The following is a 13,279-nucleotide window of genomic DNA, read 5'->3' as shown; positions in this document are numbered from 1 at the left end:
CAAAGCCAGTTTGAGAGGAATGTACCAATGTAGGAATGAAGGATTCTAATCTCTTGGCCAAAATCTTAGCAAAGATCTTAGCTTCCATATTCAAAAGGGAAATGGGGCGAATATTTTTGGGATCTGAATGGTCTTTTCCCTCTTTAGGGATAACCACAATCGTAGCATCCGCCGCAGTACCAGAGACAGATCCATTCTGAATAAAAGCATCAAACACAGACTGAAGCTTGGGAACAATTACAGGAAGAAAGGTTTTATAAAAAAGAATAGGGTAACCGTCAGGCCCTGGAGCTTTCCCCGAACGAGTAGCCTTAATTGCGGAAGTAATTTCATCAGGAGTGATAGGGCCACCTAAAAGAGTAGTCTCTTCCAGAGAAACCGATTTCATAGGAACAGATTTTAAGAATTCTTGACATTGTTCAAATGAGGCCTGATCAGAAGGTGAGTACAAGTTATTGTAAAAATCACGAAAAACCTCAAGAATTTCCCCGGTCTGAAATTTTTTAACACCTAGATGATTAGTAATAGAAGAGATTTGGGAAGACTTAAAGGAAGAATCTTGGAATTTCAACGTAGCTGCGAGCATCTTTCCCGCTCTATTTTTTAACAATAACCTTTTGGATTTCTGAGCTTGAACCCCAATATAGGCTCTCTTAGTAACTATGGTGTTGTATTTGTATTTTAGGAGCTTAATTGACTGCAGGCAAGATGTATCTTTAGAGTGACGAAAGGAAGATTCCAGAGATTTAATGTTGGTAGCGAGATCTGCAAGTTCTTTTTTAATATCAGCATTCCTTTTAGCCATACATTTAATAGCCTGGCCTCGGAAAGTGCATTTGAACGAGTCCCAGAGAACAATCGGGGAGGAAACTGATCCTTCATTCTCCAGAAAAAAAGTGTCAATCGCGCTAGAAATTTCATCAACCTGGGTAGTGTCATATAAAAGTTCTGTGTTTAACCTCCAAGACCTAGCTTTCGATTTGGGAGCAAAGGACAAGAGATTAAAAGTAACCGCGGCATGATCAGAAATCAGAATGGGATGAATAATCGGAGAGGAGGAAGCAGGAACAAGGGAAGAGTGAACTAGTAAGTAATCAATACGAGAGAAAGTAGAATGAGGTGAAGAGAAGAAGGAGAAATAACTACCAGTAGGATTATGAAGGCGCCATATGTCTTGCATATGAGAAAGGGAGCACATATTAAGCATTTGTTTATGAGATTTGGGAGGACGAAATTGGAAAGCTGAATTCCTATCAAGAATGGGATCCATTACCAAATTAAAATCACCCCCAACAACAAGGTTACCGGAATGAGGCGTATCATTCAATTTTTTGGCAACTGATTTCCAAAAGGCCGGATCATCCTTATTAGGGGCGTAGATGTTCATAACATAAAGATCAGAAGAACCATCAGACAATCTAGTTAATAACCAACGACCTTCAGAATCGTGATTAGAAGAAACTATGGACAAACCTGAGTTCCTGGAAATCAAAGTGACAACCCCATTTCTTTTGCCACACGCATCAGAACAAACCACATCTGAAACCCAATCCTTCTTCAAGAATAATGCTTCTTTGGTAGATATTTTTGTTTCCTGAAATAGGACTAAATCTGAAGAGAGAGATTTGCAATAATCCAAGATCTTGGATCGTTTCACAGGATGATTTAAGCCCTTAACATTAAGGGATAACACATTCAAACCAGGCATTGACTAGTAAAGCAAACAATAACATAGGTTAAAAATAATAGATAGAAAGCAACCCACATGAAGACAACCGTCCAAGCATTCAACAACAATGTCCAAAAAGGAAAAATCATTGGGGAAATCCGAAAAGAGAAAAGAGAAAAGAAAGAAGAAGAAAGAAGAAAAAGAAGAGCCAGCAGAGAGGGTCTGAAAAAGACCAAATTCATACTACGGGGGAAACGTGGGACGACAACCAGGAGAGCCATCATAAGGAGCAAATAGAATAGAAATCAGCAATCTACAGCCCCACTGTGTAGCAGGACAAAGTATAATTAATAGGGAAGAGAGAAAACATGACTATGGAATAAAGTGAAATTAGAGGATTATAAGATATATCAACATGAAATTCTATGAGAACAACCTGCGTATAACATGCATGTAACAATATAATGGATAGGTATAAAGACATGTTTAAGAGTAAATAAAGCACATCCAGAAGACGCTATATATCTATCGGGGAACAATACATAGAAGGAGTTATATCAGTTACGCACTATGCAAAAAGCGAGAGAAAACAATTAATCAATCAATGGACGTAAAATACGTAAAGCCGGTTATGAGAGATGTAGGAATTCATATGAGAATATGGCAAATGTACCTGAATATTCAATAAAATATTAAAGAACTATAAACTGCACTATTGACATAGTCCTTAAATCCAGTAAAATTATACATTAAGGAAAGAAATAAACATTCATTGAGTGAACAAGCAGAAAATAAATAAGTGAAATAGACAAGTATAAGAAGCATATCACTAAAAACATAACTGGAAAAAATAGGGATCATTGTAGCAATACCAGTAACAATCCATAAGACAGTACCGGAAAGAAATAAATGATGGAAGAGTCAAAATACATAACAGCAAAAGGTACACAAGAATATATCAATCCAACACATATTAGATGGAGCAAAGGGAAAGAAAGGCCAATTATAAACAGGAAGACAAAGAAATATCATGGAAACTGCAGAGAAGGAATGAACCAAAACATAAATGAAGATAAGAAAGAAAAAGAAAACTAAAATAAACCACTGGTAACCAAAAAGAAAACAAGAAAGACATAGAAACATTAACAGGACAGTCAAATTAAAAGGTAACCTAGAAAGTTAAGCAGTACCACAAAAAGAATCGAAAAAGGCCCAAAGAGAGTACACCGGGCCATGGACAACCTGTAACATAAAGGGAGAGGGGGACAGGTATGAAAAGAACAAAGAAAAAGAAAAAGAACCACATCATCGTAGGAAAATAAAACATCGTATATAAGTTAAGTGACTAAAAACAGAACAATATTCATGTACCCAGACACCACTACACCAAGGAAAGAAACAAACCTAACAGCTCTTAAAAAGGACAAACACATTACTCGGACATATACTGTCGCAGGCACAGAGGCGTCAGGTATAAACGACATCACTAGTTGCAGAACTGTCTGCACCAAGAGAAAAGAGAGGTACAGGAGTAATCAACACAATAGAGGCAATATAGAAAACAACCACTCCACAGGAGAGTGTAGAGAGTAATGAGAGAATATCTCAAACGTGGTAACGAATGAAACAGCAGAAAGGGAGGGAAAGGAGTTAGAGTGAAGAAAGAGAACATATCGCACTTATAATTGAGAACATCAAACAGAAAACTTCAGAACACAGAAAAGCAGGAATAACGGTGGACCATCATGCCACCACCCAGATCTAAAAAGACAAACTTAAGAGATCTGAGAAAGAACAAACACATAACAGGCTTGGACATCGATCTCAAGTGCCGGAAGTACTAGAAGTACGCGAAGCGTCCATTTGAAGCTCCATCTGAAGCTCCATCTGATTATCCAAAAAGGATGCCAGGTCAGCAGGCTCATCGAAAACTCTGGAACGGCCTTTGAAGGTAATTCGAAACTTTGAGGGACCAGAGAAGGAAAAGGGGATATTCATCTCAGATAGTCGCTTCCGTAGGTTTAGAAAGCCCTTCCTTCTTATCACTGTATCTTTGGCAAAGTCTTGAGAAATGGAAATACGATGGCCATTCCAGGAAACTTTCTTAACCTTCCGCATGTGCGCCAAAATTTGCTCCGTGTGCTGATGACGCAGTGGCTTAAAAATTATAGCCCTTGGTTGTGAGGCCGATTTGGAGCGAAAGGTGGGGACACGATGTGCTCGCTCTATCTCAAAGTCTCTTTGGAAAGAAATTTGCAAAGTAGCCGGAAGCCAATTGGATATAAAATCAATCATAGAGAGAGCCTCTTTCTCAACTTCCTCAGGAAGGCCAAAAATGCGTAGATTGGATCTACGATTGCGATCCTCTTGCTCAGTGAGGTCTCTCCTCAATGCCGCCATAGAACGCTCTAGTTGGCCCATAGATCTAGACTGTTTCTGCACAACATCTTCTGCACCGCTAATCCGTGTCTCTGTGGCGGAGACACGCAGGGAAAGAGCCTTAAATTAATTCCTGATGGCAGACACCTCAACTTGCAGCATATCAGTGTTTGTTTTGGTTGACTGAGCAATGTCATGAACATCATTCAAACGCGTCAGAATAGTCTCTAGCGTTGACGCAGTGTCCTTCTGAGAAGACTCAGGCGTGGGAGATGGTTGTTTCAATCTCTTTAAAGAGGCTTTAGTATCTTTGGCATTTGATGGCAAGCCCATATTCTCAGCCATACAGGTAAAGACCCAAACAACAACAGCGTAACAAACACTGCAGATATCTAAAAACAGCAAAAGATTAAGGTGAGTGGGAGGGAGCCCACGTCACTCGAATAAATTCTCAGCCAAAAACAATAATAAAGCGCCTCCACAACCAACAGGGCAGAGCAAAGTATATTGCCAAATATATGTGAGGAAAAAACAGGATATAGCAGAACTCCTCTAAAACAAGCCACTGCGTAATAAAGTAAAGCGCTGTCAAAATGCACTATTGAAAAGGTAAAAAATCACTGACCAGATGAGAAACATCGTAAAAGTCACGAAAGGGGTCAGGAATAACCAACCAGAGTCTGTTCCGACGTATTTCTGTCAAATGTGTGACAAGCGCGCTATCAGCTGAGGAGAAATTCCGATCTCCGTCACAGGAATGCAAGATGGCGACCATCCGTCAGAAGTGCCGAGCAGTGTAAGCAGCCGGAGAAAAACAGCATTCCACCAGCTGTCAAGGACGGAGAAAGATCGTAAATAACACACGACGTGTTCCTGCAGGCATAGACGTCTCTCTCGGGATATGGGGTTTCTGTAATCAGCTTAAAAAGCTCCGAGGGCCCCTGTTCATCACGGAGCTCAAGCGCAGACCGCCATGTCACCGCGGCGCGCAAGCCACGCCATTATTTTCTATCTTTAACCTTACTGATAAACAAATCAGTTTGGCACAAAAAGGAGCAGACTATACGATTCTGAGCATTGAAAAACTTGAGAGATTACCATTGACAATGTCAGAGAGACCTGTCATTGAATGGATAATACACGGAACAATTACAATTTCGATAACAACTTTCCAGTTTAAATATTGCCAAGAATATATACCAGCAGGCCAATATGAAAGGTTGGGTAAAGGATACATCAAATCAACCTGGGATTTACCTTACACACACAAATGTTATAGTGAAGGGAAAAAAAGTATTCCTTAGTGGTAACCATTGTAAAAAATCACTAAGTGGTACACTTCTGTGTCAAGGTATTAACTTGCATGGAGCCTGCGAAGGGTCTTCAAATAACCTTTCATGTCACCTGCATGGCACTCCTGCAACACAGATAGAGCCATTTTTCAGACAGCTTTCCAACGGCAGTTATGTTCTAATAAGTGACCACAGCTGTTGTGGCATGGTGCCAGGAAAAGCCTATCTCGTAACCGTCACTTCCAGGGTCTTTTGCTGTATGCAAGCATTGTATCCACACAGCAATCCAGACATGGAGGCTGCGTTATGGCCTTCTTTGAATATCTCTTCTATTCAAATTGATACTTTAAGCAGAATGAAGTCTATTCTTTTACAGACAACTGTGCCTTTAACCTCGTCCAAAGAGACGTATGATCTGCAAGTTGCAAGGACAGCGGCAGAGATACATTCCCTATTATCAACAAATTGCCCCGTCCATTTTGTAGAAATGTTAACTCAAATTTTAAACATGTCTGATACCAGTGGCATCGCACATGTATTTAAGACAGTTTTTTTCGGGACTGTTAGCACCCTTTGAAACAGTTCTGGGCATTTCCCCGAATTTTGTCCATTCGTTATTTGGCGGCCTGCCTCTTCTTTTGGGACTCGTAGCAGGAATTTTATTTGTGATCCTTCTGCTCCGATATGGCAAGCCAAGCCACAGACAAGACTCCAGCAACGATGGGAGAAAAGACCCTAGCTATACGCTACCGAGACCGCATCACTAAAGTCCTCGGATTAGCCCGGCTAAGAGATCTAAGTACAACTTGGTTTCTTTCATTCAGACCAATCTGGCAAGATTGCATCTTACCTGTGCTTCGATGTCTGCTATGCGGAGAAGAATGCGTGTTGGACGTCTGTCTTACACTACCATCAGCAGTACCAATGGATATAGATACCTTGCTAGGTCCGGTAACGACTCATGCTTCGTGTTGTCCCCAGCGGCTACCTATTCTGAGGACGGCATTCGTTGAGACTTCACCATTACGAGTAGGTGGCGGTGAAGTACGAGAGGAAAGCAGCACCAAACAGGTAGAACCTTCTGTGAGCATTGCTGATTCAAACATCGATGATAGCAATCATTCTCACATATGCACAATTTCAGCATTTTCGAACTTGGTCGAACTTTCACCTGATGTTGTAGACCAATTTTTCGCTAGCCTATCTGATATGATGTTCTCCCCTGAACAACGAGAATAACTTTTAAAACAACGAGCACACAGAGTTCCCTGAACTCTGAATTCGGCCTTGAGCTTTTGATAAACAAAACTACTGAAAACATTTGGAACTATTTTTTCCCCTGAAAGCGAAATTATTTTTTTTCACTTAAAAAATATTTACCTTTTTTCTGGCACATGGTACTCTGCTTTAAGTAGAACTATTCTTCGAGAACAGAGCTTCTATTTTTAGGAACTCTAGAGACAATATTTTACCTCAGCCTCTAGCACATGTACAGTATTGTATAAACATGTGATGAAATGGTCTCGACCTTCTTTTCTGTATTCAGAGCCATTTCATGTGTAATTTTCGCAATTCATTCAGCTGATATATATATATGCGTTTAACTGAATGATACCACTGCTTGAAAAACGTACAGTACCAATACTAATTTTTTCGTGTATTTACCATATACCATTTCAAATGCGAATTATGTATTTTGGGGTGGGTAGGAAAACACACATGCATCGTTATATGTTTAATATTGCTTAGTTTTTTGTAATGATGGACATTAATACGTGGAGTGGGTGTTGTGTTTCTATCTAGGACCCTAATTCGATATTCCCGATTTATGCCCTTATATGGTTATAATAAATAATATCCTTATAAAGGCATAAGAATCATATCCATATTTAGTAATAGCCAATGCAGTCCAAATACGGCAAGGCTACTCCCCTAGACTCCTAGAAAGTACAACGCGTTCTTTAAACAAACCAAGCCTCCAGCAGCCCGGGGATTCCCCCTGCTTTTGTTTTGATTTGCACAAGAACTCCTGGAGTCCAGAAAGAACGGTTAGTTCTTAGTGGCGTCTTATGTCCAACCTTACGTCAAACCCGGCACCTTTCAGGTATAAATAAACCAACGTTGCCTTAAGCAAACACACGGTGGTTTGGAGCAGAGCGGCTATCTACTTACCCGAAGCCCAGCTGATGCGAGAGCCGAAGGAAGCCGCCCCTCCCTTTTGACGCACTGAGAAAGACGCTGTCTTTTCTCCAGCCGTGAAAATTCCAGCTCCGGTGTTTCCAGTCACCCTTGCGGGTTGCTGGGAGATCGAGTCCTGAGAGAGAGATACAAGACCTCCTACATTCTTTTACCAAGGTACGGAGCTGACTAAATCCTTAAGAGAATTCTTGATTCAGATTCCTTGGCAAAAAACCAACTTAACTTAAACTGCAACTTACTTACTCCTTCCCACGTATTAGGCTTAGGTCAGGTACACGGGGGTAGGTGTATCTAAGAAGCACCAGTTGAGTACGTTAGTCAATGTTTTTATGTATGTATATATTTTATCCATTTTAAAATATCATATGGCTAAGAAACCATATCAATGCTTTTACAGTATTATTTCATAATACTACTTTTACTGTACGCACTTTACTTCATGATAAGTATTGCAATTGTGGCAATTCATTTCTCTTTCCTGAACATTCGAGAAAGTTTCTAGTGACCTCTGAGCTAGCTGGCAAAAACGAATTAAGTCTAATACAGTCAGTAGAGACCTAGATGACCTCAGTCCTACGTCTACACGGCTGTCTATATTATTTCAATGCGCAGAGCCTATTGGGAATATAGGAACTACACTACATCTGTGTATAGACTCTTTGTTGTCTGTGTATAGGTATGTATTCTTTGGAGAGCTTCCCAAATAAATGAACCCACACCAAGCTCTTGAGACCATCTGTAGAAATCTTACACTCAGGTTTCTAACCCCCAGATGCATCAAGCATCCATTTTGCGATTCCTTATTAGCGGAAAATAAGGATTCGCTAATAAGGAATAGCAAAATGCTATGCATGAAAAAATCACTAAAAAATTGCAATTTCTTAATATTCCTTAATTGCGACTCGCAAATTGCGAGTCGCAATTAAGGAATACCTCCCCATTCATTCCTATGGGCCTAGAGGCTCATAGGAATGAATGGGAAGACATTCTCAATTTGCGATTAGCAATTAGCGATTTGCAAATTGAGAATGCAATTTCAAGGGTGCAGGGGTGTCCAAAGGACACCCTGTTGCACCCCTAAAATGAATCTGTGCACATATGTTGCGCACACACATGCCCTAAGGGCATGTGTGTGCGCAACATGAAACTTTGAAAAATGCACAAAAGTGCATTTTTCAAAGTTTTTGCAAATTAACATGAAGTTCAACTTCATGGTAATTTGCTCCCCCTATTAGCAAAATCGCTATTTTTTTACTTTGTTGAATTGCATTTAAGGAATCTCAATTTGGGATTCCTTAAATGCAATCACAATTTAAGGAATCTCAATTTAGAGATTCCTTAAATTGCGATTTTTGCATTTGGGATGATGCATCCCAAATGCAAAAATACCGGTTGCAAAGGGGCAGATTCTGAGAATCTGCCCCTTTGCGACCAGATTTTCCTTTCATGCATCTGGGCCTTAACTTCTTCTTTCAGCCATAACAATGCTGCAGTGGGGGATATGGCATTATTATGCCATATATTCCCCTGACTTCATTTGGTAGAAGGAACAAGCATTCCCTGATGGGCTTGTAACTGTGTGTGTGCACTGTTTTCCTCGATGGTGAGAGATGCATTCCACCACTAATTAGAGTACTGCATACGGTCAAGCAACGATGAAACATATGCCATAGGAATTCAAGCGTCAGCCCACAGGCAAAGCCCAAATAGGCTGAAACTGGTCTGGCATTGCTTCTTACCTGTTTATGGAAGACCTGGCCTGCCAGTTCAGGCTTAACTATTCCTGTTGGGGGTACGACCAAACCAAATTTGCACGAAGGTAGTCTTTGGAGTGGCGCAATGGGCAGCAAAAATGATGGACTGGAATGTGGCTCAAAGTAATTACCAGTGACTGAGATGAACTAAATAAAACATTTTGATTTCTGAAATATTGAAGCTAATTAATTTTACCAGGGAGATTGGTATTTAGTTTTATTTCTCTGACTCCAAGTGATAGGAATTTGTAATGTGAACTACTTGACAATCTTGCTGAGCATGAAAGCATAGACTGTAGGATATTTTTCTCTGACACAGCGCAAACCTTGAACTGTACAAATATTTCAAAATATATCAATAGTAAGGAAATAGCAATTGAATCACTTTCTTTTGTAATTCTTCAGTGGGATGGAAACAAATATTTTAACAGAATCAACACACTTTACTTTGCAATGCGTAAATGATAAAAATTCACTTAAACCCGGTGTGCCTGCATTATCCTTAGTGTGCTGCATGGTATTAAGTGCAATTGTAGTGTACATTTCAATGGAAAATGTGCTATCTGTAAGTGACCGTGTGCTACCACACCATGCCTTAGTTATATATTTGTGACAGTGTGCTCCTAAATGCAACAACAGCAACATACTACAACCATGCCACTCTCCTGCTGAATGGGCATGGCTCATTTGCTACATTATGGACATAACAACGATGGCAGCACAACCCTCTGAAAACTATTCCAGGACCACTGCTCTGCAGTGTGTCATCTTATACCTCCTTCTTGCTACTAGTCGTATGGATTCAAATGTCCTGTAAAGTGCTCTGATACCCTCGGGTCTAGCTAGCGTTATATAAAACTGTCAAGTAAATAAAATAAAGAAATAAAAAACAAAAAAACAGTCTGGTTGGCAAACCCCAGTACAAGAGAAAGATGCAATAAATGTGCCGAACCTCATACATTGCGGCTCAACTCATGCCTTCAGTGTGCTGAAGACTGCTCTGTCTTCAAGTTTTTGTTTGGTATCTTCCATGTAGTCAACATTTTAATTTTAAAATACACACATACGAAATGGGGCCAAAAGTGTTGGGTAATTTGCTTTGGGAATATGCACTGCATGTAGTGTGCCCACAGGCAGCATCACACTCGGTCTCACCAATATCGGCAATCTTGCAGCTGTTTGTCATGCTTGTATTCAGCAGTTCTGAGCAGGTAAGGGCCTCTGTGCTGGTTAGTGAGCTTTATCACAGGATAACCCATATCGAGCTCAACCAGCGAATGGTAATACATGACATAATCCCATGGGCCTAGATGTATACGCCGGAGAAAGGACACTTTTTTGTTATACAAGACCTTAAGGAAGAAGGGGTTAACGAGACAAAAATAAGGATAATCAGTGACATCACCGAAAGTTGCTTCAAATGCCACAAATAACATCAATTACAAATAAGCATAATTTCACATTAAATGCCGTTTCTGAAATAGGTACATCTTCTCTAAATGTTCACTTAATTATTACAATTACTCCATATTCGCCCCCCATTTAACATCACTATCACACAAGTGATAGTTAATTTCATATGGTGTGCGACAGTATTGTACATGACCTCTACATTCTTTGTCATAGTCGCAGCCACTACTTTTGTGGAGAATCCACCCCCGGAGCAGGAACAACACAGGAGATTCTAAAAATGAAAGCCCCACACACCCCACGGGTTGCCAAAAAGGGTCTGGAATTCCCAGAATCCTCCTGTTTTGTTTCCTGTGTCTCAGGCAAGGAGATTGAGCCAGGTCTTCTGCTGGGCTGAAGATCATGTTCGGGGATGGTGTCTTTGCCTTCTGTGTTCGCAATGATCTTTCCAGCATAGTAGGAGCAACATGAATCATGGAGAAATCAGATTTCCTATTCTCAACATCACCAGCCCTGTGCATTTACTACTTTGGGGCTCAGTTTATGCTATGCATGCTCGCCCCCTCCTTCCTGCTCTGTGCCGGCCAGTGGGACGAAGGGTCTCGGGGTCATGCATGCGTGGAAGAACCCTGGGAGGTTTGCTCATGCACTTCCTTTCATTTTCGAGAGTGAGAGAGCACACGCTTTTCCTTCAATATTTACGCCTGCTGTACTTCTGGTAGACTTTTTTTAAAATTTAAAGTCTACCTGGTTTGCCATTGCTATTTTTCTTGCTTGATGGCATCAAAGTAATTGAAAACATTTCCAAAAGAAGAGGCATATCTCTCCCATTTGTTTCTCGTTGCTACATTTCTTTTCTTTGTCATCTGGTGTGTCTTCCACATCTCTCAAAAACCGTACGAGTGAGAAAAGGGAGGATGAGGAGATCAGAAGGAGTGCAATGGAGACATTTCCATCTTTTAAAAATGACAATGGTAAAGCTGATATGGGCATGAAATCAGCATTAGAGGTACTGATGATTCTTCTGATAGTGAAGAATCCTTATCCTGTCGAAGTCCGAATAGGAAAATATATTTCTAAGGACATGTTGCAGGATGTGTTGTCCCATGCAAATGAGAATAAAGGTTTTCAACCTTCAGACAAGCCTAGTACATCACAACACTCTGTGTTAGTGGAATTTAAGAGACCTTAAAATGCAAGCCTTCCTATTCATCAATTTGTACTGGAAGTAGAGATGGAAGGATCCTGACAGGATATCACTTCCAAGATTTATGTCAAAGCTATATTCTTTGGATGATATAGACTCTGTGTTTCCTGACATGTTGTTTCTACGGTTGCCAAGCCTTGTAGGCAGATCCTGTATTGCTGAGGAGAATATTCTATAGGATCCTGCGAACAAGAACACAAATTTCTCCCTCAACAAAGTTTTCTTAGGTATGTAGTTGTAGTTATGAGAGCCGAAGTTTATGGTATCTACACAGCTCAGACTTTGAACTTAAATCCCTTTTTGACGTTAATTAGAAGCGTAAAGATTAATGAGAGTCATTGAAAGTCATGGAATGACAGGTCGAGCTGTTGTTGGATAGATCTTTTAATGTATTCAGATCAGTGGCGCTAGCAAGTGGGGCTTATAATGCAGCCAAGCATAACCTTTACTTAAAAGACCGCAACACAGACTCAGCGCAGAGAACTACAGCCATAAAGACACCCTTTAAATGTTTGTCAGAACTCCCTTTAGAGGGCCTCTGGGCAAATGGGAGCTACTGGGCCCAAACGTGGGGGTTGAGGCCTTTTGCTCTGGATGTCCGTACACTGGGCCCAACCTACTATGGATTCTGAGCAACTGGACCAAGTATCCCTTCAGCACTTTACTCCCTGTGGTAGCATGTGTCTAGTAGTCCAAGGCTTCTTGAGAGTGGGGGACGTAAACACAAGAGTAAAAAAAGACAACTCAAAATACATTCAATAGCAGCAATAAATGATTGTCCAGTCAAATACTTACTTTTATGAAAATAGGAGTACTTATATACCAGCACAAAGTTAACTACAGCTTTCACAAAAATACCCACAGTCCCCCAAGGTCAGGGCTTTAGTGTTTCAATAGGAGGACACCTGAGTCCAACTCCCCTCTTGCTAGTGGTTATTTCCCATTCACTATAGGTGACATTCAGGTTAAGCCCCACCAGAAGTTTAATTCTCAGAAGTTCCACTCTGACTCCAGTTAAAGTCAAAAGTGTTCAAGCACCAAAGCGCTAAATGGCATGCAAGTTTCACTGGGACCTACTAGCCTGTCAATCGTTCTTATCCACTAGCAGGATCTGCATGACTGGAATCTCTAAGCGAGCCACCTTCGTGGGTGTGGAGACTGTTGTAGCTGTTTCCATTGAGTATCTAGACGGCTCTGCAGGGGCAGCGGTCAGATGTCCTCAAGTTGCTTGAACGTGGTCCTGAAGGGACAGAAGCCGGATGATCTCAACACTCCTCCAATTCTGATAAGTTTCCTTGGATCCACTCAACAGGTGAGGAGAATTCAACACTCCTGGTACAGATCCTCAATCGGGGCTCAGGCCCGCACC

The sequence above is a fragment of the Lissotriton helveticus genome, chromosome 1_1, assembly GCF_964261635.1.
Source record: "Lissotriton helveticus chromosome 1_1, aLisHel1.1, whole genome shotgun sequence".
Lineage (NCBI taxonomy): Eukaryota > Metazoa > Chordata > Amphibia > Caudata > Salamandridae > Lissotriton > Lissotriton helveticus.
Note: the sequence above shows the minus strand (reverse complement) of the source record.